A 24966-nucleotide genomic window follows, 5' to 3' on the forward strand; every position below is an offset into this window, starting at 1 on the left:
GTGGCCTCTTCACTTTCATCCTTGGAGGAGGTGGTTCTTGGACATTTTGCAGCGCGATCTCCAGTGGCGCGCACAAGAGGCCCCCATTTCATCAAGCAGGCTCTGGATTACTGGTCTCCACCACGGTGGAATCTTCGGATCCGGGTTACCGGAACTACCAGAGTCCACCTACTAGCCCGGGAAGAGAGAGGGCGGTGCTGAGGCCACTTGACTTCACATCGGGCGAGGTATGATTGCCATCCGCGCCCCCGCCTAATGGATCCCCGGGACTTGGAGGTTGAAATGGTTGGGGACTGGAGGGGACACCGTGTTCCAGTGGCATGAGGACTTGGGGGTTCTTTCACCATCATAGCGCAAATCCCCCCCGCGCAGTATCCACCAGACACGACCTACAACAGTGCATGCTGGGACTGGTAGGCGCTGTACATGAAGCGGACTGCTGAGGATACACGCGATTGGTACTTACCTTTAGGGGCGGAGTAGCGCTCTACAAATCAGGAATGGGCTGGACACTGTGTCTTTGATTCCCGCCCGTTACCTGGTGCACACACACCGCTGGCGCTGAGGAAGGCTAAAGAAACGCCGAAATGCATTCGCCGAAAGCGGGTGTTGGAGAATTTCTGTTACCTTTTGCTTTGGAATAAAGGTGTTCCCACTGTGCTCCCCTGTGTGGCCTCTTCACTTTCATCCTTGGAGGAGGTGGTTCTTGGACATTTTGCAGCGCGATCTCCAGTGGCGCGCACAAGAGGCCCCCATTTCATCAAGCAGGCTCTGGATTACTGGTCTCCACCACGGTGGAATCTTCGGATCCGGGTTACCGGAACTACCAGAGTCCACCTACTAGCCCGGGAAGAGAGAGGGCGGTGCTGAGGCCACTTGACTTCACATCGGGCGAGGTATGATTGCCATCCGCGCCCCCGCCTAATGGATCCCCGGGACTTGGAGGTTGAAATGGTTGGGGACTGGAGGGGACACCGTGTTCCAGTGGCATGAGGACTTGGGGGTTCTTTCACCATCATAGCGCAAATCCCCCCCGCGCAGTATCCACCAGACACGACCTACAACAGTGCATGCTGGGACTGGTAGGCGCTGTACATGAAGCGGACTGCTGAGGATACACGCGATTGGTACTTACCTTTAGGGGCGGAGTAGCGCTCTACAAATCAGGAATGGGCTGGACACTGTGTCTTTGATTCCCGCCCGTTACCTGGTGCACACACACCGCTGGCGCTGAGGAAGGCTAAAGAAACGCCGAAATGCATTCGCCGAAAGCGGGTGTTGGAGAATTTCTGTTACCTTTTGCTTTGGAATAAAGGTGTTCCCACTGTGCTCCCCTGTGTGGCCTCTTCACTTTCATCCTTGGAGGAGGTGGTTCTTGGATATATATATATATATATATATATATATATATATATATATACACCATCAATAGTTAGTCTGTAATGAGAGCGCCCACACAGGTGAGTAAGTATACGTCACACGGTGACTCACTAGAGAAAATGAAGCACTACAGTTACCAAAGGGCCACTGTGGTGGCCACGCCCATTGGGGCGGGGACAATATCCAAAACTGGTGCATTGCGAAAGCAGCCGTGACTCTCCCTTCTGTCAAGCCCATGAGGAAGTGCTACATAGCACGAAACACGTCGGGCAGGATTCAGCATTGCAGTGCGGCACTTTGGGAGCTGTGAACATTGCATTTTTCCATTAAAAGTGGCGTATTCTTACTCACCTGTGTGGGCGCTCTCATTACAGGCTAACGATTGATGGTATGTTTTAGCGGCCACGCCTGAGCCGCAAGAGACGCTCCGCTTCACTTGGTGTTGTCCCGCTGCTTCGTCAACTGACGCGGCGGCTTTGGGACAGGTGTGGCTGTTGGAAAATGTAAAAAAATGAAAATGTAAAGGCATGACAAGCTGCTTGAAGTTGCACCGCCACCCACTTGGTGATTTTTATTTGTTGGACATTACAGGGAGCACACGGCGACTCACTAGAGAAAATGCAGCACTACAGTTACCAGAGGTCCACTGTGGTGGCCACGCCCATTGGGGCGGGGACAATATCCAAAACTGGTGCATTGCGAAAGCAGCCGTGACTCTCCCTTCTGTCAAGCCCACGAGGAAGTGCTACATAGCACGAAACGCATCGGGTAGGATTCAGCATTGCAGTGCGGCACTTTGGGAGCTGTGAACATTGCATTTTTCCATTAAAAGTGGCGTATTCTTACTCACCTGTGTGGGCGCTCTCATTACAGGCTAACTATTGATGGTATGTTTTAGCGGCCACCCCTGAGCCGCGAGAGACGCTCCGCTTCACTTGGTGTTGTCCCGCTGCTTCGTCAACCGACGCGGCGGCTTTGGGACAGGTGTGGCTGTTGGAAAATGTAAATCTGTGAACATTGCACTTTTCCATTAAAAGTGGCGTATTCTTACTCACCTGTGTGGGCGCTCTCATTACAGGCTAACTATTGATGGTATATATATATATATAAAAAACAGAAACCTGGCCACGTCCACCTGACGGGATTGGGGCAAGTTCATGTGTGCAGGACCCATATTAATATCTACATAGAAAGGAATCCCCACATCAGGGATTACCAAAAACCCAAAACCATAGAAATTCAGCAGTTATAGTTATGCTTATCTCAAGGAACTATAACTCGTGCCCTAAGTTAACTATAACTCACACCCTCGCCATGCACAGTTTTCTCATCAATAAGTTTACAGCAAATGTTGCATTGATGTCATATGAGATGTCATGACTGATGTAGCATTTGGGGTCATTATCAGTGCATGACGAGGGCACGAATTTTAGTTACTTTAGGGCCCAAATTATAGTTTTCTGAGATAAGTATAACTACACCTGCTGAAATTCTATGGTTTTGTATATGTAAAATCTGAACCCAACTATAATGTCCGTGTAACCTTTTTTTTTTGTGAATTTGTAAGGTTTTTCGATATTCTGTAACCTTTGGTTTTTATAGTAAATTTCTATGTTTTTTTTAATGCTGTGGGGGTTGGCCACAGGGCCTGGCCACAGGCAACCCCTTGCATTCAGCCAACCACAAGTAAAGGGGGGGGGGGTCACACAGCCCTCTTCCCCGGGACAATTGCTGGCCCCGGAGACCCCAACACCTGGGGCTCAACCATATTAAGAAGGGGGAGGGGGCATGCCACCCTCCTCCCTGGGCCAATATTGCCCAGGGGACCCTATCCCTTGTGGCCTACTCAATTAATAATTGGGGAGGGGGGCATGCAGGCTCCCTCCCGAGTCGATTTTAGCCCCGGGGACCACATGTCCTAGGGTCTAACCTTACTAAGAAGGGACATGGAGCTCCATCCCCGGGCCAAATTTGGCCCCAGGGACCTCATCCCCCAGAGCCTGAGCAGTAAATGGTAGGTGCCCTGGACCCCACCCTGGAGCCCAACCAGGGAACCCACTGCAGGTTTGTTGGGGGCTGCAAGGGAAGCCCTAATATCCCCGGGGCCCAAGCCGGCTCCATGCCTCGAGCGGGAGCCGGCATTGCTCCTGTCTGCAGGGAGCAGCTAATAATTCTGTTCTCTGCGGGCGGGATCAATTTGTTCATCTGTTTCACTGTCTGATTCACAGCGGGCTGGAAAACAGAAGAAAATTCTGCTCCCCGCGGGCCGGAGCATTTTTGATGCTCCCGCCCACTGGGAGTGGACTTATTGTTTGCTCTTGCTTGGCGAGAGCTTTAAAATTGCTCCCACCAAGCAAACACAGGTTTTCCTGCCTGCACCAGGGCCCCCAGGACATAGCAGGAGCCGTCCCTGGGTGATGGAGTCCCCAGGGCCATTAATGGTTCAGGGGCAGATGACCCCCCCTCCCTATTAGGTCCATGGACAGGTCCAAGGGAGTTGGGGCCCTAAGGTCCAAAAAGGGCCTGGGGAGGGGACTGTGCGGCCCCTCCTCCTTTTTAAGACACAGCTGGGTCTTGGGGGTGAGGTGGCTGTCCCCGGGGCTGAAATCAGCCTGGCCATCTTCATATGCATGCAGGTCCCAGGGGGTGGGATCCCCAGCTCTGTAATCATCCTGGGGACGGGGGCACAGGCGACCCCCTCCACCTAATATATAAAGCAAATTTCCCCTGAGACCTGGCCTAGCCAAAAGAAAAAAAAAGTAAATGCAGGGTAACCATGCTTGCGTTTTTTTTTTTAAATGCCCGTGGATCCAATTTGATGGGGAAATTAAAAAAAAATGTTTTAGCCCTGGCTGGGACCCTGTGCGACCCCACCACCACCAGGCCTAGGTGTAAAGGTATTCCTTTCCTGTGCACTTCACTTTTTTTCCTTTTATCTTGGGACTCGGCTGAGTCTGAGTCCCAAGATGGCTTCCACCACTTCCTGGCTCAAGATGTTGCAGCCAATCAGATCTCATTTTGATCTGTGATATCCGCAGACCCTCCCCCTCCCTAGATAGCTTTAAATCTTTTTACTTTAATAACTCCAAAACCTCTGAACAGATTTACACCAAATTACAAAAAGCACTGAACCAACATCTAGATTTCTGCCAAATTTGGTGTAATTCCTTTCAGCAGTTCGGGCTGTAGCTGCGCCTAAAATCGCTTCGGGAAATTGAATGGGGAAAACACATTTTGAGACCCTCCCCTTTTTCGCAGCCCCCGCTTGATCAATCACCTTGAAACTTTCCAGAAAACAGCTGAAGTGATTGACATACTAGTTTTGAAACTTTTGTGAAGATTCGTCAAACGGCTCCAAAGTTATTAGCAAAATAAGAAACGCTTTGTCAATGGAAACTAGGTCCTAACTATAACTACCTTCTGTGTGTATATATTTAAACAATATTTGCTGCTTAATCTGCTTATATAGTGGTGTATTTACTAATCCAAAACCCAATGCGTTTGGGCTGGCACTTGGCCTTGATCATGGGATGGTTTTATACGGATACCAGGCCTATGAGTAATGCAGAACACAGAAATCGACTTTATCAGTAAAGATCTGGAGTGTATGTGCCTGTGTTGGTCTCAGTGTCAAATCTTGTTGAAGGATAATACGGGGTTTCCTCACAACCCGGGCACACATCAGCAACGTGAGTGCCATAAAAGGTCATTTCTTTGGAGACTGATTTGTGTGTGCTTGCCAGTATGCAGTTATAGTTAGGACCTAGTTTCCACAGGAAGAGTGTTTTTTGTTTTTTGGTCCAATATATACTAGGACCACCAGTAGGTCATACACACACACACACACACATATATGTATGTATATACATATATTTATATATTACTTACTGCGCTTGCAGTAGGTAGTTATAGTTAGGACCTAGTTTCCATAGGAAGAGCGTTTTTGTTTTGCCAATATCTTCATGAAATGTTCAAAACTAACATAGCGCTCAGTTCAGCTACCTTGTGGAAAGTTTCAGGGTGATCTGTCAAGCAGGGGCCGAGAAAAAGTGGGGGTCTCAAAATGAGTTTTCCCCATGTTAAATCCTATAAGGATTATGAACATGGCTACAGCCGGAACTAAAGGACGGAATTACACCAAATTCGGCAGAAAGCTAGCTCTTGGTCCAGAACCTATGCTTTTTGTGATTTGGTGTAAATCCATTAAATAGTTTTAGAGTTATTAAATGAAATACACATTTTTTATATCTGGGGGCACGGACCCTCCCCGAATTTGATAGTCCCCGTGCTGAAATCTGATTGGCTGCCAACACTTCAAACAGGAAGTGTGGGCAACCATCATGAGACTCAGATTCAGCTGAGTCTCATACAAAAACATTAAAAATAAAGAGAAGGATGCAAGGTAGGAAAACCATGAACGCCTATGTCTGGTGGTGACCTCATCGGGGGTTATGATTTTTTTTTTTTTGCCATGAAATCGCTGGTGGATCTGCGAATTTGATGCAAAATTGAGGGGAAAAAAGTGTGGTCTCCCACACTTATGTACTGTAACCCCTGGGTGGGCCAGGTCTGAGGGGCACCTGAGCATAAAAAAAAGAAAAGGAGGTGGACGTATGGGGGCCTAATTTCCTCACAGTACAAATAGTGACAGAACTGGTGAACATTAAAAAAGGACTACAACTCCACTATATGTCAGAGCTTCGTAGGCTCCACCATCATAGAACCATATATCATGGTTGTTTTTAGTTGTAAACTCACTTTTAAGTGACAAACACCTTAAAACAAATGACATGCTCAATAATATTCATTACAATAACAAATAAGAGCAAATAGTACAACCAGAGGACAACTCCTAAATTCATGCTTTCATAATTTGGTTCACGTTAAGTCTATATTCATGTCCACATTAATAGAAACAATCAATTCAATAGAATTGACTTATACATAAGGTAGCAATAACATGTCGATTTACAAATACACATAGACTGCTAACAATGTCACAGGTGCATTCCTAAAATCCAAGTATTGTGGGTATGTCCTTGATGTGTGAGAAGTGCAGAAAGTGCCAGAAGTACTGTAAAGTGCAAATATACATCAATATATCAAAACCTACAATTCACAATGGTGTGAAGTACAAATATATATCAAATCATTTTCCCCTCATGGAAGCCACCTTGTCCCAGCCCTGCGGAGTAGCTCTAGTGACCGTTGAGGATTAAATCAATACGATCTGTGCTTTTTACTTGACCATGGTACCTTCCAAAAATGCATGTCAGCATATGCTGGGCTGTAAAGCACCAACAATGCTTTGCAGATTTGTGTCTATCTGTACCACAATGTATCTAAGTTAGGTTGTAGTCTGAGAGGTTGAGGAAACCCAGGTCCCCCATTCCCTGGGCAGATAAGCATGTTTCTTTGGTAATCATGTTTTCCTGCCCTCCCAGATAAAACTCTCTGCCAGTTTCTGTATCATTTCCAGAGTTATTGGATGTGGTGTAGAGGCAGAGTTTGGGATACACAGAGTTGATTAGGTAGGAAGGTCATCTTCTTAATGGCTGCAATTCTGCCCAACCAAGAAAGGCTGGGCATGTGCCAAGATTGAAGATCCCTGAGGGTAAGACAAGCAAATCACCATAATTAGGAGCTGCTGTTTTGGACAGAGAGGAACAGAGTTTGACTCCCAGATATTGGACATATTTATTTGACCAGGCCAGTGAATACATGCTTTGCAAATATCCCGCCTTTCCCTTGGGATTCAAATAGTCAACAACAGCAATTTCTGAGGGTTGATTTTCGAGACTGAGACCCTCCCAGAAGAGTCAAATTGGAACAGTAAGAACTTAAGTGACCTTGACCAAGAGGGGTTGGTCAGACTGAGGATTACATCATCCGCATGGAGCGCCAATTTATATTCATGCTTGTTAATAGGGACCCTTGTAATTTCTGGGTTGGGCCTGATTTTCCAGCCAAGGGTTCCATGTATAGCGCAAATTATAGTGAGAATAAGGGACATCCCTGCCATGTGTCCCTGGACACAGTGAAAAGGTCTGACAGCACACCGTTGACCTTGACCCTGGCCCAGGCTGGGATTAGCTGCTCAGGACCCAGCCTCTGAATTTGGGACCCAGCTCTAGTCTACTCAGGAGCTCAGCTGGAGTTTTCTTCCAATCAATCAACCATGCGTTTGTTAAACGCCACAAATTACATCCCACCACTGTTGCTGCCCTTCGCAGCTGAGCTACTATGACAGCACCTATGCTAAAAAGTGAATAATATTTATTGTCATTCAATCATTCATTCATTCATTGTCTCTTGTCTAATTTTCCAAGACCATTTAAGGTGCTTTACACAAACACACACATATGCGTGTGCTACTACTTTCCAAAATATATTTTTGAGGAACGTGGAGGGCAGCAAACATATTCAGCAGCTCTCAGTTTGCAGGAAAAGAATGCAAAGGAAAATAAAAGATCACATAATATTAAGTAAATTCACAGTTTCGTAAACAGTGAAAGTGTTGCTATCCTATTCACATAGAACTGTTCTGCTAAGCTTGGCATGCACTGCCAGAACAATCCCATTAAACTACATAAACTCTGCTGAGACACGCCTTTGAAAACGAGAAATGCCAAGTTTGTAATTCTCTCAATTGCTACTCGTCATGCTTTCCTTTCATGTTGTACAGCATTCTTACGCCCTATTTGGCCAGGTTCACAGCACTTAAATCAAATCAAGGGAAAGACGGTGCCATCAAAAGTTGCATGAACACTGCCTGAGTGCATTAGCTACTGCTTCGAATAAAATAATGCTTCATGGGGTGAGCTCTCTGATGTATAGTTAACGTTTCCTGAATACCCCTTTAGAAATCCATACTAAACCTGTACTTTAAATTTGGAAAATGCGGAGTAAAATGCACAAATTTTCCCTTACATTTTCAAAATGTTCTTGAGCAAGCTGCAACCGAGCCTGGCACAAACCTATTTTGAAGCAGTTCAGCTTGTCAGCTTCACTTACCTGCTGTAAGGCGATAGGTTCTGCTCATAAAATGCACCTGGATTGTTTGCTTTTTGACCATCTGTATGTGACGTTTTTACTGTGGATGTTACCAATACTGGAGACTCACCCATGGTAAACTCACAGTAAATGGACTGCGTGTGCTTACCACCAGGATCCACCTTTTAAGATAAGGTCACTGCGATGCAACACTGGTAAGGGTCACTTGGCTGGTTACATGCGAGCATGTGTGCACACGTGTGTGCACATGTGTACGGGCTGCAAGTGTGAGACTCCTGTCATGCACAGCCTGGTAACTGCCCACAGGTAGCATTGTGCAGAGGGGACTCTGCAGGATTGGATGGTGACCTGGGGTAGACCTTATAATGTTAGTGTACACTCATAGGGAAAGTCAGGGTGGTGTACTGTCTTGTCTGCAGTGACACTCCATTACACACCTATGGGGAAGACTGGCTTAGAGTGCAGCTTCACTTCCCTTTGGCCTACAGAGACCAGTGACATACCGAACTAGGGTGAAATCTGTATGCCAAACCCAAATATGAGAGTTCAAAGAAGATATCCATACAGCTTATGGGTACTTCAGGATTGTCATATTTCTATGCATCAGTTCAGTATCAGAGCCTAGGTCTTTTATCACCCTACTGTGCCAAGTTAATGACATTTCTCTTCTACAGTAGGAATAAAAGGCCTCTACACACAAAGGCAGTAATTAACAGTGTTTCACTCAGCTCCTGAGGAGGAAAGGGGTGGGATTGAAGAATCTGCATCAATCAATCAGCTATCACAATGTACCCAGGATGGACCAGCCCAAGCTCACTGAACAAAGGAGAGAGGCTAGACCTCTGGAGCCCACACACGATGGGACTGTGAGGATGCACCCAATGAACCCTCTGGCTTACCTGAAGTGAACCCCTGGGTCCACTCTGCTGTCTTGTCTCTCCACTGTTGTGCCTGTGGGCTGAGAGAGAGACACAGGGTAGAACCAGGTGGGACCTGTAGAGGGCCCAGAAATGTAATGAAGGACCACTCTCTCTTGGAACAAGTAGGCGGGCCCCAACAACAGTGAACCAATCTAGGCTAGATGAAGGAGGGGACAAAAATACTGAGGAACTCAGAACCTGGCACGAGAGAGATGGCGAAAAACCCAGTGAAGGAGAAGAATGCTGCTGCAGGTCATCGAAGGTGAGGAAGAAGGAGTAGTTTCTGTCCTGTAACTCCAGTTCTGTAGTAGGGGTATCTCTGTTATAGTCATAATCTAGTGAATAGTCCCGCCCATATGCGTGGACCCCGGAGCAATCAAAAATAATCTCTTACAGTGTCAAAAAATGCAGAAATGCATAGACACTTAAGAGAGAATTTAAAGACATATAATGCAGCCAAAAAGGCTACACTGTCCAGTACTTCAACTAGAAATTCCACCACAAAATCCACAAAACAGCAAAGCCTGTACAGATTTCCCTTGCTTAACAGCAAAATCCCTCAGGAATGATAGAGAGAAGAACCTGGACAGACAAGCCCCATAGGCTGCCATTATGTGGCTTAAATAGGATACTGTGCCTTTAAGGAACCTTCCAAAACCTTCTCCCAGTATCCCAGAATGCATAGCAGGTCCAACTTAGTTTCAGTTCTTTTTGAAGGCGTAAACAACGCCAGACCTGTAGCATTATGTACCTGAACAAATCTCCACCGGGGAGGCGGGAGGGAGCTTATGACTATAACAGAGATACCCCTACTACAGAACTGGAGTTACAGGACAGAAACTACTCCTTCTGTAGCAGGGGATCTCTGTGTATAGTCCTAATCTAGTGAATAGAATGGCAAGCCCATCCCCACATCAAGCGGCGGTGGAGAATATGAAAATCACGCCACTATTGTGCGAACAAATTCCGCAGCGAAGCCTGCCCAACCTGAGCGTCTGCCCTGGCATCAGTGTCCAGGCAGTAATGCTTAGCAAAGGTATGGACCGACTTCCAAGTGGCCGCCTTGCAGATCTCTGCAAAGGGAACATTACGAAGCATAGCTGTCGTAGCAGCTTTGCCTCTGGTGGAATGAGCCTTAGGCTTACCCCCTAAGGTCTTATTAGCTTTGCAGTAACACAATTGTATGCAGGACACAATCCACCTCGAGATGGACTGTTTAGAGGTAGCAAGACCTGTCCTGACTGAGCCATAATTAATGAACAATTGGTCTGACCTACGAATATCTTTAGTCTTATCAAGATATAACTTCAGCACCCTCCTCACATCCAGGGAATGTAAAGACCTTTCCGCTGGAGATGACGGATTCTGAAAGAACGTAGGCAAAGTGATAGTCTGATTGATATGAAAATCAGAAACAACCTTGGGAAGAAACTTAGGGTGAGTACGCATAACAACCTTAGCAGCATGAAACACAGTATAAGGGTCTCGGCAACACAACGCCTGAATCTCACTCACCCTGCGGGCCGATGTAATGGCCACGAGGAACGCCGCCTTCCAGGACAGGTGCTGCAACGAAGCCTTATGAATGGGTTCAAAAGGCTCCTTCATCAATCTGGACAGCACCACATTCAAGTCCCACGAAGGCGAAGGAAGCCTGACAGGAGGGAACACTTTCTTCAAGCCTTCAAAAAATCTTTGATCACAGGCATCTGGAAGAAGGAAGTCTGTGAAGGGCCTTTCCTGTAGGCAGTCAAAGCAGCCAGATGAACCTTAATGGAATGGACATTAAGGCCCGACTGCGCCAGATGCAGCAGATACGGAAGGATGACATCTTCCTTGCATGTCGTAGGGTCATAGTTCTTAGACTTGCACCAGATGCAAAACCTCTTCCACTTGTAAGCATAAGAAGTCCTAGTGGAAGGTCGCTTAGCCTCCTTCAGTATGTCCATACAATCCCCTGGGAGATTCAGATTGCCATATTGCACTATTTCAGGAGCCATGCCGCCAAACTCAAAGACGAGAGGTTGGGGTGTACCATCCGCCCCCCGAACTTCGTGAGAAGGTCCGGCCTGCACGGCAGCTTCATGTGAGGAAGGAGAGAGCGGTGAAGCAGGTCCGTGAACCACCACTGTCTGGGCCATTCCGGGGCAACCAGGATCATCCGCGCCCTGGACTGGGACAGCTTGATGAGAACCGCCGGAATCAGGGGAATTGGTGGAAAAGCGTACAGAAAGTTGTTCGACCAGTTGATCCATAACGCATTCCCCAGCGTCCCCTGCTGGTAGTACCTGGAGGCGAAGCCTCGGCATTTGCTGTTTTCGGCGGTGGCGAACAGATCCACGTCTGGAGTTCCCCACCTTGCGAAGACTTCTCCTAGTACTTCGTCGTTTAAGACCCATTCGTGGTTTTCTTGAATGAGTCTGCTCAGTTCGTCTGCCTGAACATTCTGCACACCTGGCAGATGGGTGGCCATTATAGACAGTCCTCGAGCCAGAAGCCAGTGCCAGATCGCCTGCGCCTCCTGCGACAGAGTGCGCGATCTCGAGCCCCCCTGCTTGTTGAGGTAATACATCGTTGTCGTGTTGTCCGTCTGAACAAGCAGAGAGTTGGTCTGAAAGGACGGGTGAAGAGCCTTCAGTGCCAAGTGCACAGCCCTGAGTTCCAGGAAATTGATGTGGTACGTGGCCTCCATCTGGGACCACGTCCCTTGAATTTGTAGGTCTCCGGAGTGCGCTCCCCAGCCCTGGAGAGAAGCATCCGTCACGATAGTCTGTGTGGGAATGTCCTTGTGGAAGGGAACCCCTCTGAGGAGATTCTCCTTCGAGCACCACCACTTCAGAGACTGAAGAGCATGCAGAGACAGTCGTATCTTGTCGTCCCAAGATCCTCTCCTCTGGTCCCATTGATCCTCCAAGCACTCCTGTAGCGGTCTCATGTGCAGCCGCGCATGTGGCGTCAGGAAGATACACGAGGCCATCGATCCCAGCAGAGAAGACACCGTCCTCACTGTCGTGGACGGAGTAGACATGAGAGCCTGAGCCTTCCGAAGGAGTGATAAACGTCGCTCTTCCGAAGGAGACACGCTTGCCGACAGTGTATTGATGGAGGCTCCCAAGTACTGGATGCACTGGACCGGAATCGGGACCGACTTGGACATGTTGATGTGCAACCCCAGCTTGTTCAAGAGAACGCACGTCTTCTATAAGTGTGCTTGAGCTTCCGAGAAGGAGGAGGCCTTGATCAACCAATCGTCCAGGTACGGGTAGACAAACACCTTGTTCTTCCGCAGGTGTGCCGCTACCACTGCCATGCATTTCGAGAATGTCCTGGGTGCAGACTTCAGTCCGAAGGGCAGCACCGTGTACTGATAGTGATTGGTGCCGACTTGAAAACGCAGAAACTTCCTGTGTTTGCATGCAATGGGCACGTGGAAGTATGCGTCCTGTAGATCTATGGCACACATCCAATCTCCTCGTTGCAGCTGAGGGTAGATTTGATGCAACGACAGCATGCGAAACTTTTCTCTGCGAATCCACTTGTTTGCCTGTCGCAAATCCAGAATGGGCCTGAACTCGTTTTTGTCCTTCTTGCGGACAAGAAAGAACCGAGAGTAAAGACCTCTTCCTCTTTGAGACAGAGGTACGTCTTCTATCGCCCTTTTCCTTAGCAGAATGTCTGCCTCCGCCTGAAGCTCGCGCAGTTGATACTGCGAGCTGACGGGAGGAATCGATGGAGGAGGGCTGGTGAAACGCAGACTGTATCCATTGCAAACAATATTCAGCACCCACTTGTCCTGAGTAATTTTTCTCCACTCTGCCAGAAAAAATTGAACGCTTCCCCCCACCGGAGCGGGTAACGGACGAGGGGGAAGTAACAGCTCAGGGTCGAGGCCCGGCCGGGCCCTTGGAAGCGGTAGAGGACTGCTGTCTACCTCTACCCCCCTGGCGTTTCTGGAAGGGCCGTCTGTACTGCTGCTGCTGTTGCTGCTGCTGATGTTGTCCGGCAGACTGCCCTCTTCCACGACCCTGCGACCCAAACCGCCGTTGGAACTGGCGGTAGGGTTTCTTCTCCTTGGGCTTCTCCAAGCCCACCGCCGTCAGGGTCTCCGCCTCGGCCTTCATCCTGGCCATCTCGTCATCCGCGTGTTTTCCGAAGAGGGTATCTCCGGAAAACGGGAGATTCGCCACACGTTGTTGTGCTTCTGGCTTAAGAGACGTCAACCGGAGCCAAGCATTGCGCCTCTGGTTAATCCCGTGGCAGTATCCGTGCGCAGACAGCAAGGAAATATCCGCCGGGGCGCTAATGGCCTGGTTAGAGACCAGCATCCCCTCCTGGACGATCTCCATGAAGTCCTCTTTGCGGTCTCGAGGAACGAGGTCCGCAAACTGCTCCATTGAGTCCCACAGTGCACGGTCGTATCGTCCCAACAAAGCCGAGTCACTGGCAGCCTTCATTGACGAGGAGGATGTACCACACGCTTTTCGCCCAGCAGAGTCGATCCAGCGGCTCTCCTTGTCCGGAGGCACTGTGGACACAGGGGAGGTGGCATGAAGCTTCCGGGCCGCCGTCACAATGACCGAATCCGGCGCCAGGTCCTTTCTCAAGAAGGCTGGGTCCGATTCCGGAGCTCTGTATTTCTTGAGGAGCCTGGAAGGTGCAGACTTCACAACCGCCGGTGTCAGGAAAAGCTGTTCAGCCGGCTCGAGGAGCCCCGGCACCAGAGGCAGTAGGGGGCGAGACAAGTGTTTCTTGTGTAACGTCTCAAAGATGACAGAAGTCGAAGGCGTAGGCGCTTCAACTTTGATCCCCAACTTCGCCGCTCCGCGCAGGAGAACCTCTTGGAATGTGCCGATATCGTCGATCGGGGACACCCTAGTCTCCGGCGAATCAGACAGCGTGGGCGAGTAAGAACGGGTCCCAGATGAGCGTGACCTGGACCGACGCCTCCTATGGCGATGCCTGGATCTCGATGAAGATCCGCGTCCACTCCTAGACTTGTCCCGTCTCCCCGAGCGAGACCTCGATCTCTTGGGCCTGGGACGGTCCGCCGGCCTCCCCGGTTCCGGAGTCCGAGGCTTCGGCTTCGACTTAGGAGTCTTCTTCGGCGGCGTCGGAAACTTGGGTATCGACACCGCCCGCGGTGGAACCGGGGGTGGGGGAGTCACTGGAAGCGGGGCCTGCGGAGCCGGTCGAGCAGGCAATGCAGGGGGGTCGGAGCCTTCGGAGGCGGACCCCTTGGCAAAGGAGGCAGTGAAGGAGGCGCTGAAGGCTTCTTCGGGGTATATACCTCGGAATACGCCGTTCCCGGCGAGCCATCATCCTGTCCGGAATGTGGGGAGCCCCCCACAGTCCTGGGCCTGTCTTTTCGACCTCCTGACGCCGAAGATCGGTGCCCAGACGGCGAGCCTGGGTCCCTAGACGTCGAACGGCCCTTCGGCGTCGACCGCCTCTCACTCCTCGACGTCGAACGGTGTCGACGTCTCGACGTCGACCCCGACCAGATGGACGAGCCACGGAATCTCGACGACGGGCGATGGTGCCTCGACGGCGACCTCGACCTCTTCGGACGTCTCGACGTCGACCTGGATCGTCTCGACGTCGACCTCTTGGAACGTTTCGACGTCGATCTCTTTGAATGTTTCGACGTCGACGTCTTCCGTGCCGGAGACTTCTTCCGTCTCGACGGCGGCCTCGACGACGAGGATCCCCTCGACGACGATGTCCTCGACGGCGAACGGCGGTGTCGCCTCAACGGCGAGCGCCGACGCCGGGTCCTCCGATGTCGACCACTCGACGCCGACGGCGACGACGAGGAGATCGACACCGGCTTCGACGGCGGCCGGAACACGTCCCTCGACGTCGACGGGCGACGTTTTCTCAACCCAGAGCCCTGGGGAGACCGGGAACTGGCCGTGGACCTTCCCCTCGACGTCGTGGTCAGCGCAACTGACCCAGACGGAGATCTTGGGCGCGGGCTGGACTTCCTGCCCCTGGGGAGCCCCCAGAGGCCTCAGCATGGGCAGAAGGAGCCCCTCCTGACCCACCTCGTGCCTTCAATCTTCTTTCTTCAAGTCCCTGAAGTCTGATTTTACGCCTGTCCTTCAGGGTCCTTCCAGAGAAGCCTCTGCAGATCACACACTCCTCAGGGATGTGGGAAGAGGGAAGGCAGAGGATACAGACCTCATGGGGGTCTGACTTGGCCTTCTTCCTGGAGCACTCCGGGCATTTGTCAAATAATGCTGGCATTATGGACAATAAAAGAGTGCAGGAACCCAAGAAGAAAGTCACTAAAGTACTTTAAAAGCACCAAAAATCGAATTTAGTGTAAAAACACCAACAAAACCCTTGAAAAGGGAGAGCTCAATGCTCCAGGGTCCTGCTTGCAGGAGCCGGAAAAAAGAACTGGAACTAAGTTGGACCTGCTATGCATTCTGGGATACTGGGAGAAGGTTCTGGAAGGTTCCTTAAAGGCACAGTATCCTATTTAAGCCACATAATGGCAGCCTATGGGGCTTGTCTGTCCAGGTTCTTCTCTCTATCATTCCTGAGGGATTTTGCTGTTAAGCAAGGGAAATCTGTACAGGCTTTGCTGTTTTGTGGATTTTGTGGTGGAATTTCTAGTTGAAGTACTGGACAGTGTAGCCTTTTTGGCTGCATTATCTGTCTTTAAATTCTCTCTTAAGTGTCTATGCATTTCTGCATTTTTTGACACTGTAAGAGATTATTTTTGATTGCTCCGGGGTCCACGCATGTGGGCGGGACTATTCACTAGATTATGACTATACACAGAGATCCCCTGCTACAGAAGAAACCCTATCCGCCCAAGATATCACCACCAGCTTCAATAAGTCGCAGAAGATGTGGACGGAAGAGTGGTAGTGGTGGAGGACGCTGGTTGACCTGCCACAACTCAGGAGAGTTGTGTTTTTATGGGTCAATGACTTGATGGAGGGAGCTGGCCCATTATGGAGGAGAGGCAGCCACAGGGTGTGTAGAGGGGAGGCAGCCACAGGGTGTGAAGAGCTCGCCTAATTCCCTCCTACAACTTCAGAAGTCCAGCCACATGATCAGTGGCCAACAAGGCACTCACTGGGAGGTGTAAAAAAGGGCACTACTGGTTGATTTTTAAAAGCACAGCTATTTGTCTAATGCATAAAGAGAACTCCTGTTTAATTTACTCATTCAGAATTGTGTGAGGTGCACTACTGTTTGCTTATTGATTAACACAGGGTTGGCTCACTGATCAAGCTGTGAAAATCAGAGCCTCTCATTATGGGGAGACTATACTTGTTCCAGGTTCCACGCCCTTATATCCTACTTATGGTGTCAGAAGTGTGATCTAGTGATATGGAGGCTGTAGTTAACCATATGGTGGAGAGCCAACAGAAGATGGAAAAGGCTTTTGAACAGTTCTGAAATATGGCTGCGGAAGATAGAGAAAAACTTCAAAAGGCCCTGACTAGCCAGGCACAGCCATAGGGAAATTGGTGGATGTACTGGGTTAATAAAGACGTCACACCACATTGCCATCGGTGGTCCTTCAGAAATATGTCAGTGGAGTAGACTCAGATTTTTTTTTTAAATTTTGTATGGCGCAAGCAGCTACATAGCCAGCTGACAGATGGGCTCAATATTTGGGTCATCTACTCTCTTGAGATCTTCAAACCACCTATCAGGCAGCTAATCCCCAAGGAATCACTCCCTAAGGTGAGATCAAGTGGAGTTTTCTTGAAACTGGTGGTGGATGAGGAAACTTATAGGGTAAGGTTGATCACAGCAGGGCCACAGGAGACTCCCAGTGTCCTGTACTATATAGTTATGGATATGACTGAACATTGGCTTACACCCAACAGTACCATGAAAGAGGTGATCTTTGAGAAGATGTACTTAGAACAATACCTTTCCTCCTTACATTCCCTGGTCCAGAAATGGGACACCAACATATGCAGCAGTCGAAATCACAATCGCCTATAACGGAGCACAAGAGCTCCAGAGAGACCGTGAGGACAGCCGTTGGAGGAGTACTGGCCCCAGTTCCCTAAAATCACACAGGTGAGGGTTGACCTCGAAGCACTTGGTAGTGAAATTGGTACCTGCTCCTGCTCCCAGACCCCAGATCCCTGGACAGCAGTGTTTTCATTGTGGGGGATTCAGACACATTGCTTGACACTGTCCCCAGAAGGAGGGAGCTATGGAGGTTGGGTTGATTAGGTGTCTCTGCTTTACTACAACCAATGCTCTACTCCCCTGTCACTGTCAGATGAAGGTTTACGGAGCACCTGTTACAGCCTTGGTGGACATCAGATTCCATCAGGGCATTATTCGGGCTCAGTTAATCTCAGGGGGGAGTAACAAACCCAACAGGAATGGTAAACAACCAATGTGTCCACGGGGAGAAGAAGCTACATCCCATGTCGGAGGTCCACCATCAACACCAAGCTGACTCCATCACACCTCTACAGGTGGGACTCATTTCTAAATTACCAGAACCATTAATTGTGGGTAACGACTATCCCAACCTGGAAACCCTAGTCCAAGACACCTGAAAGGAATATGAAAAGTGGTGGAGAAAAGAACCGTTCTCCCAGGCTAAAGATTATGAATGACCTATTATGGAAGAATGGAAGAGTAAGAAGCAAAGAAGAGAAGACAAGAAATCACCACAGGTTGCATTACCTGTAAGTACTGATGACTTTATATGGAACCCTGATTGAACTTTCCGGCTGCCCAACTTGAGGACCCCCAGGTCAGAGAAGCATGTAACACAGTTTTTGAGCTGGAAGATCCTGAGGAAGTAGGTTTGCAATTCTTTCTTAAGGAGGGGTTATTGTACATGAAGGGAGGGAAAACCCAATCCCAACAGCTATTAATACCCGCTCCCTTTAGGTAGAAAATGTTATTCCTGGCTGTAAGAAGTGGGACCGCCAGTTCTCCGGGGGGTAGCATGGCTCGAGCAGGAAGGCGGCCAGGGGCTTATGTGTAAAGCAGCTACTTAACACACACATCCAATAAAACACACAGTGGCGCAATAATGGAGACCACACCAGATGTTGTATTTGAAAAACCAAGATCTTTTATATAGGCTTTCAATTATTAGAGCAAGGCATTGGTAATTCACTAGCATTTCAAATGAGCATTTCATTAAGACATTTCATGTATCACGTGCAGGTTGCATTTCCTGTGAAGAGTAAGCATTTAAGTAAGGCTTTTCATTAAAACTACAGCCAGCTCATCTATGCAATGAAACATTAACTGACCCCGCCTGTCGCATCAGACTCTTTGACAGGCACAGGGGTAATGCTATAAACCTGGAGGATCCTACAAGAAGCGACAATTATAATGCATCTAAGTAGCACCTCAAACCTCTCATGGGCGCTTTTTCTAGAAAGGAATAAAACATATCAGCAAGTACTTATCAGTCTAACAAAGAACTTCAAAGAACACAGCCTTTAGTCATTTGTGACAAGCCTTTCTTCTTGTGAATACGGGTCGGCTGCGACCCAGATCAGACCATCAGCATGTTATGGAAGTCCACCTCTGCAAGAAAATTCAGTACAGTGAAGTGACTCTTCCACCCATTTAACAGGCTTGTAAATATGGTTCACGAAGAATAACTCAGGCTTGTAAATATGGTTCACGAAGAATAACTCAGGCTTGTAAATATGGTTCACGAAGAATAACTCAGGCTTATAAATATGTAAGCTAGAAAATAAACTGAGGCACATTCAGAAAGGGGCCAACAGGGCCCAGTCACAGTTAACCCCGGGGGAGGGGTGACCTCGGGCCTCACTCGGCCTACCGCCCTCCTCCCCAGGGGGTTACCTCACTTCTTCGGCCCTCCAGGGCCCTTGCGGAGACGCTGGGTCGGGCAGAAGGGAGGGGGTGTTCGTCCCTTCCTGGGCCTTCCTCGGCCCGGCACGGGATAGGGGCGGCCTCGGGGCACCGGGGCCGTGGCAAGGGCGATATGTGGGTCTAAAGGGGAGGGGGCACTCAGGCTCCACGGCCCCCTCCGCGTTATTGTTGGGCCCTCTCGGGGCCTACCGGCAAGGCTCCGGGCCAGGGACGCTGCCGGATGTGGCCAGGGAGGCTCCAGCCAACCGCGTGGCCCACCTCGAGGGCGCGCCTGCCGGGACCAATGGCAGCGCGGCGCCCGGGGGCGGGGCGGAGGAGCTCCCCTGTCACGTGATCGGGGACAGCTTAGCTTCGGCCTACTGCGGCCCAGCACGACGAAGAACGGCGGCCTCTCCTCACATATGGGGGCAAGGCGCCACACACCGACCAGGCAGCCTCACCTCAGGGGCGTCGCGGGGCAGCGCGAAGGCCTCAGATGGTTTCCCACAGCTCCGGGCTGCGGCGGTGAGTGGGGATCAGATTAGCGCCTCGTGGAGACAGGGTCGGGCGCCGCAGCGCTACTCGTGAGGGGGGATCGATCAGTCAGCTCAGGAGAGCGCTTTGGGGGCAACAGCAGCAGAAGGTGTTCTGAGGTGAAAAGCGCCTCAGAGTCACAGCGCTTGACAGAAGGGCAGATTACAGCGCTCTGCACGTTAGTTAGTCAGAACTGCAGGCAGGATGGGGACAAATTGTAGCGCTTGTCACACAGTTCAGGCAAGGGGAGACAGGTAGGCCCTGCTGGAGGCAGGGAATGCGCAGGGCAGCTCAGTCCAGTACCTGGTCCCAGGAAGTAGGTTTCTTGGCGCTTGGATGGTTCTGCGCCCTTAGTTGCTTGTTTCTTGAAGTGGAAGAGGGGGGGAATGAGTTGAAGGCTTGAAGAATTTCTCCTCAGTCACTGCAGATGAGCCCTGGGGTTCTCTACCACTGGGCCAGATCAGGGGGCTAGCTTTGGACACCTCACTGAGCTTAAGAGGCAGCACCTAAATCCTGTCACTCCCAGTAGCATAGGTTCCTCACTAGGCCCTCCCGCCTAAAACTCCTGCGCGGGTTCCCCAGGTCAGTGATGCCCCAACTGACTAGAAAAAGTTCCCTCCCTGGCTTATATATGCCCAGGTCAGGTGACCACTCTCTAAGGCGGGAAAAGTCAGGTCCGCCTTCCTTCTGGAAGGTTTCAGGAGCTTCCCCACTCTAACTATGGACAGGGGCTGGGTGGCTGGTGTTGCAACAATGTATGGGGACCCAGCCTGCTCCTGGCAACTAGGGTGCTACACTAAAAAGACCACGCTGCAGTAGCAGGGGCCAGTGGCAGCCATGTTGAAAGTAGAGAGCACCTGCACCCTAACACAGATTAGCTATGAGAAGGTGCCCGAAGACCTAAGGGCCAGCAAAAAGTAGGTGGGAAAAATGAGGCAAGGGCAAAAAATCACCGGGAAAGACCACCCTAGGGCTGACAGGTCTAACACTGGCCCAAAGGCATTTACTGGGTGGACATTTTAGCACAGAAAAAAACTGAAAAAATCCATCCTAGATAGATTTTATTGGCCTGGCATATTAAACAGCAGGTGGAGACGTATTGCAGGGAATGCCCTGCATGGCAAAATAATAGCTGCTATCTGCCCTCAAGGGTTCCCTTGAACCCTCTTCTGGTGATCGAGGAACCATTTTAGAGAGTAGGAATGGATATCGGTCCCCTTCTCCCTTCACGTAGTGGATGCCGATATGTCCTTGTCATGGTGGACTACACCACTTGGTATCCCCAAGTAGTGGCTCTATGACAGCCCAACACAACCCACATAGCAAAGGCTATGATAAAAATATTTTCAAGATAAGGATTCCCGAAATGGCTCTTTTTGCAATCAGATGTAAAATCGAAAAGAGCACTGGATTTTCTCCCTTCGAGTTACTCTTTGGTCGTCAGCCCCGTGTTTAACTGGACATGGCCTGAGAGGAATGGGAACAAAAAAAGGTCGAGACAAAGACCCTCTTGCAGTATGTAACTAGTCTTAAAACACACTTAAGTCAGATGAAAAATATAGTGAGGAACAAATTGAAGAATGCCCAACAAGCCCAAAAATCCCATTATGACAAAAGGGCAAAGGCTTGCACCCTGAACGTAGGGGATCTTGTCCTTTTAACTAAGCCCTCCTCGGAACACAAGCTTTTGGGTCAATGGCAAGGCCCTTATAAAGTGTTGGAACAAGTGACTCCTGTCCAGCCACGGCCGGTAGTAGATGTAACTGCAGGGCGGTGACGTGGGGAGGGGGAGGGGCATGGGGGGGGGGTAGTAATGTATGGATTATGGACTTTAACAGGTAAGTAAACATTTAAATAAATAAAACGAATTTTGTTGTGTGCACTGCATCACCAAATGCGATGCAGTGCGCGCAACAACATTTGTTTTATTTATTTAAATGTTTACTTACCTGTTAAAGTCCATAATCCATACATTATAACCCCCCCCACCCTGCCCCTCCCCCTCCCCACGTCACCGCCCTGCAGTTAAACCTACTACCGGCCGTGGCTGCTCCTGTCATTTATATTGAGTTGAACTTTGATTAAAAAAAAGTATCCCAGATCTATCACATGAACCGTCTGAAGGAATGGGAGGGACCCTTACCTGTCCTTTTCGGAACACCTCATGAAGAAACTCTCTTGTGTAATCAATGTATCGATACAGACCTCACTGAAAGCCTGAACCAAGCACTTAGAACCCACTTACGACCCCTTCAGGAGGGGTTCTCCATTATTCCTGGCAAGACCACTGTCATAGACCATCTATCAAATATGCCTCCGGGGAAGAAAGTGTGCTTGAGACCGTACTGCATCCCGGAAGCCTGGGGAGAGGTGTAGGAAGCTGGCTCTGTATAGACTATACCAAAGTAAGATATTGTGTGCACAGAGTTCAGTGGATCCCCAGAGGTATTGCAGAGGCTCAATTAGATAATTACTAACAGATCTCTTTGTGGTAGTGTGGTTGAGGAGTCAGGCTTATCAGGAGGGTGTGTTAAGCATTTAATGTATTCACTCAGGCAAGAACTGATGGGAGAAAAGAAGGTTCTCGGTTTGTAGGTAAGTAAACGACCTACAAGAATAGCTTTTTGGGTTTAGAACCAAGGATCCCCACGGTTCAGTTAGGCACTCAATTCGCACCACCAGCAGCAATAGCGCAGCTGGGTGCAGAGGGCAGAGGCCCAATGTTAGCCAATCGGGCTAGGGGGCCGTCGGTTGGGGGCTGCTTATGAGCAGGACACTTGGTTGTGGGAGCAAAGCTCCTGGGGTTGGGATCAGCAATGCAGGTGCCATCAATCACCACAGGAGCTGCACCACTAGTGGCACAGAGGGGGCCGGATGCAGAGTGCCAAGAAGACGTCAGGAGCCTTGTGGTTTTCAATGGAGATCTCCGGTTTGGAAGAAAAGCTGCTGACTTGGGCAAGGAGGTTTCCTGAAGGCGACCACTGGCAGGAGAGGAAAATTGGGGTCTTGAGGGATGCCTGAACACTGTTGGTTGGGCCACCCAAGGGGATGGGCCTTCAGGTGCAGGGGTGTCTTTAGGCGGAAGATCTTCTTACCAGCTCTAGTCAGGGAACCCCTCAGGTTGAGGCTGCAGGCGTCGGTCTGAAGCTCAAGGTAGGTCAGGGATCACCAGATCTCAGGTCAGGATTACTGGGGAGGGTATTCAAACTCAGGTTGTGGGCGTCGGGTGCAGAGTGGTGCAAACCACGGAGCCGCCTGGTTCCGGGTTCTGTGTTGGAGTCTTTGGTTGAGCAAATCTGGTGCTCACAGGAGAAAGAGTCATTTTGGTGAAGGCAGGGCAGGTCCCCTGGGGCTCTAGATGGCTGCTACCTGAGGGACACACCGGGGTTTTGCTGGGTACCAATTGAAGTCGGGACAGGCAGGTAGGGCTGGGGCCAAGACAGTTTATGTCCTCTTCTTCCTTCTGCAGCACAGCTCTTCTGTCCTTCGTCTTTGTCTTCTCTAATCTGAGGAGGCAAGGGTCAGGGTCACCCCTAAATATTAGATTTAGGGGTGTTAAAGGGTTGTGAAGGTCGGGACCAATAGGTCCCTTCCTTTGGATGAGTACACCCCCCTATTATGCCATCCTGCAGTGGGAGGTGGGCATGAGCCTTTCTCTAATTGGCTGTGTCCCCTCATCTTCACGATGGAGGGGACTGAGATGTGTACTTCACCTCGCCTCCCCTACTTGAGGGGTGGGGTTGGCAACTGTGGGCACACCTCTCTTCCTCTCTTGATTTTCCGGCTGATTCTCCTGCCCGAAGTGGGGGTCAGAACTGGTGGGAGCCAGTTGCTGGAGGCAGCAAAAGGCAGGGTCAGCTCACAAAGGCGGCAGGCTTTTGAAGCTTCCCTTTCATAGACCTAGCCCATCCTGGGGGAAGAGGCATGATATATCTGCGAAGATGTGGTTTGTTTCTGGACCCAGAGGGCGGAGGCCCTCTACTCAGGGGTCCAGAAACCTGTCTGGTGGGGGCAAATGACAGGTAGCCATTCAGGAACCACACCAGGGCTGGTCGTTTTTCAAGGGACATCTTTAAGACGCCCTCTCAATGCATTTTGCATTAAAACCCACACTGGCATCAGTGTGGGTTTAATGTGCTGAGAAGTTTGCTACCAAACTTCCCAGGTTTCTGTAAAGCAATTATAGAGCTGTGGAGTTTGTGATGACCAACTCCCAGACCATATAGTCTTTATGGCTTTACTGCACTTACAATGTCTAAGAATGGACTTAGACACTGTAGGGGTTCAGTGCTGATGCAACCGCACCCTCACCTGTAGTCTTGGTGCACCTTGCTAGAGGGGTGACTTATCTAGGCCACAGATAGTGGATTGCAGCCATGGTACACAGAGATGTGTGCCATGTAGACTCTTCACTTTCCTCTGCACCAAAACACGCATCCTGCAATGCCAGTGAGTGGGTGTTAAAGTGCAGGGCCCCTAAGGGTTGCACAATTGGTGCCGCAGCCCTTAGAGGCCTTCCCTCGTCACAGTGCCCTTAGTACCCAGGGTACCTTTTACAAGGGGCTTACCTGTGGCTAGAAATGTACCAATTGTGGGTACGAGAGTACAGTTTTGGGAAAGAACACAGGCCCTGGGAACCTGATTGGCAGGGACCCAGGGCATATCAAGTCAAAGGGCATCAAATGTCAGGCAAAAAGTAGGGGGGTAACCATGCAAAAAGGGGCATTTTCCTACAAGAGGTCATTGAGAAAGAGGTAAAACAGATGCTGCAGATGGAAGGTCATTGAACCCTCCCTTAGCAAGTGGAATTTGCCTATAGTCCTAGTACCAAAACCCAATGGGCTTTTGTATCGATTTCAGGCACGTCAATAAAATCTCCAAATTCGATACCTATCCTCTTCTCAGAGTGGACGAAATCATAGAAAAACTGGGGGAGGCAAAATACATAAATACCCTGGAGTTATGCAAGGGTTATTGCCAAATCCCTTTGAGAGAACAAGACAAGGAGTAAATAGTCTTCTCCATCCCACTTCACTTCACGGTGTTGCCTTTAGGGCTCCATGGAGTCCCTGCAAAATTTCAAAGAATGATGAATATGAACCTGAAACCCCATGGAAAGTATGCTGCCACTTATATAGACAATATCTATAGCCCTTCATGGAACATGCACCTAAAACACTTACAGTCAGTTATTAATGCCTTGGGTACCAGCAGACTGAAGATTAACCCAACCAAGATTCACCTGGCTGCTAGGAAGCTAAAATATTTAGGGTTTCTTTTGAGGGAA

This window comes from Lissotriton helveticus, chromosome 11, assembly GCF_964261635.1.
Source record: "Lissotriton helveticus chromosome 11, aLisHel1.1, whole genome shotgun sequence".
In the NCBI taxonomy this organism is placed as follows: domain Eukaryota; kingdom Metazoa; phylum Chordata; class Amphibia; order Caudata; family Salamandridae; genus Lissotriton; species Lissotriton helveticus.